This window comes from Spermophilus citellus (assembly GCF_964194105.1).
Source record: "Spermophilus citellus genome assembly, chromosome: 4".
NCBI classification, from domain to species: domain Eukaryota; kingdom Metazoa; phylum Chordata; class Mammalia; order Rodentia; family Sciuridae; genus Spermophilus; species Spermophilus citellus.
The window spans coordinates 146,622,806-146,625,443 of NC_138185.1; the positions used below are offsets into that span (position 1 = coordinate 146,622,806).

A 2,638-nucleotide genomic window follows, 5' to 3' on the forward strand; every position below is an offset into this window, starting at 1 on the left:
CATTTTGATATTCTTACTAAAAATAAATAGTTTGCGATTTCATTCACCAAAATTTTACAAAGATTTTATAAGGAAACACTTTGTTTATATATTTTTGATATCTTAAGACTTGTGTTATAAAATAATGTTTGATTTTCCAGGAACTGTGTCTCTGTTATGAACATTTTTTTTAGAGAGAGAGAGAGAGAGAATTTTTAAATATTTATTTTTTAGTTTTCGGTGGGCACAATATCTTTATTGTATGTGGTGCTGAGGATCGAACCCAGTGCTGTGGGCATGCCAGGTGAGCACACTTCTTTTTGAGCCACATCCCCAGCCCTGTTATGAACATTTTAAATTAAAACATTTAATTCTCTCCCTTTTTTTTCCCTCCCCCTTGCCCCTCATAGCCTCTTATAATTTTATGTATCCTTGAAGGTCTCCTACCATTTCCATATGCTTTCCCTTCTCTCTCCGTTTCTCTCCCCCCATTCGTCTTTGTTTACTGTAGTCTTTTCCACATGCTCTTCCTTCCTGTTCTGTTCTTAGTTGTTCTCAGGGGAGATAGAGAGGGAAGATGGGAGGGGAGGGGAGGGGAGGGGGGATAGTAGGGGTTAGGAAAGGTAGCAGAATACAACAGACACTAATATGGCATTATGTAAAAATGTGAATATGTAACAGATGTGATTCTGCAATCTATATTTGGGGTGAAAATGGGAGTTCAAAACACAATTTGAGTCTAATGTATGAAAGATGATATATCATGAGCTATGTAATGCTTTAAATAATCAATAAAAAGTTAAAAAAAACATTTAAAGTTCTATAATATAGAATATTGCAGGAATAAAACTGATATCATTTAGCATTTTTATTTCAGCCACTTCATTACATACTTAAGACTCAAGTCCCTAAAATAGTAGAAGGCAGACAAATAAGCAAGAAACGAACAATATCTAAGAGAAAACACAGGAACCAATGTGTTGACTGCTCAGTCTCTTAATGGCTGCCTTCATCTCCTGATTCCTCAAAGTATAAATAATTGGATTAAGGAAGGGGGTGATTATAGAGTAAAACACAGACAGAAACTTATCTACAGAATAACTGTTGAACAGAAAAGCATAGATGAAGATAGCAGGGCCAAAGAAGAGGGTCACTACAGTGATGTGAGCAGAGAGTGTGGACACAGCCTTGGAGGAGGCGCTGGAGGAGCGCTGCCAGAGGGTGACAAACATGATGATGTAGGCTATGACCAAGAGGATGAAGCAGACCAGGGACAGGAGCCCACTGTCCACAATCACCAGGAGCTCCAGGACATAGGTGTCAGTGCAGGCCAGCTCGATGACCAGAGGGAGGTCACAGAAGATGCTGTCCACAACATTGGGACCACAGAAAGGTAAACCCACTGTGAAAATCATTTGGCTTGTGGTATGAATGAATCCAACTGCTCATGACAGCACCAGAAACCCAATGAGCATTCTGTGGTTCATGATGGTCTGGTAGTTCAAGGGCTTGCATATGGCCACATACCTGTCAATGGCCATAGCTATCAAGAGAGATATCTCACCACCCCCAAAGAAGTGCATAAAGAATATCTGGACCATGCAGCCCCACAATGAGATGGTTTTGTGTTTTCTAAGGAAGTCTGCAATCACTTTGGGAGTTCCAACAGAGGAAAACAGGTCAAAAAATGATAGATTTGCCAGAAGGAAGTACATGGGTGAGTGAAGACGGTTATCAAATATCACAGAGATTACAATGAGGAGGTTCCCCACTACAATGGCTACATAGACAAGAAAGAAGATAACAAAAAAGAATACTTGAATTTCTTGGGAGTGAGAAAGTCCAAGCAGGATAAACTCAGAAATACTTGTGTTTTTACTTAGGATATCCATATATCTACTTTTGTGAGTCTGTCAGAAGTTGTCTAAAAGAGAAGAAAACACAGAAAATCACAGAGAAAAATAAGACAGTGTTCCTATTCCTTTTTTCTGCATTTCACTTTATTATTTATTCAGAGCATGAACCCTTAAGTCTGTCTATCTTCATGTTTGGCTCCAGATCAGGCCGTGGTTGAAATCTGAGTTTATTATGAACATAAAGAAGGACTTTGAAAATCAATAATGAAGTACATTTTTATCTTTGAGCTTTGCAGAAGTTCATTGACTGAAACATTCATATCCCATCTTCAATATGCACTAAAAAGATCGTCATTGTCACATTAAAAAGCAGTGTTCAAACAAAATGTGCATTGTATATTACTGAAAGGAACTATAAAAGAGAATACTCATATCATTAATGTAATATTTAATGTTAATACAGTTACATTGTTAATTGAAATTAAAGTCAATATGTCAAGAAAGACAGAGGTTTTAGACTGGAATGATTCCTATTGCCTCTATAGACATTAATGCTATTCAGTTTATTTACTCAACAAAATAATTGCTTGCAAGTGTTTTACAAAACTGGATTCAAAATCTGAATGTGATATTTCTATTTAGTGCATATGTCTTCATACATCAACCATACACAGAACATCCAAAATCACCTCCTTAAGACTAAGATGTACCAAAGTTCACCATTATTATGTTACTCAACTTTTCTCAAATAATTTGAGAAAAATAATAAGAGAGATGAACCATTAATTTTTGTTTATTAAAAG

The 2,638-nt window shown here is 36.6% G+C and overlaps 1 pseudogene across 1 annotated transcript; it reads right to left on the reverse strand.

The window, feature by feature from the left end:
• Positions 1 to 932: 932 nt before the first annotated feature.
• Positions 933 to 1,871, reverse strand: LOC308648235 (olfactory receptor 4K13-like; annotated as a pseudogene). Its single transcript has one exon. The product of its transcript is annotated as an olfactory receptor 4K13-like (transcript).
• Positions 1,872 to 2,638: the final 767 nt, after the last annotated feature.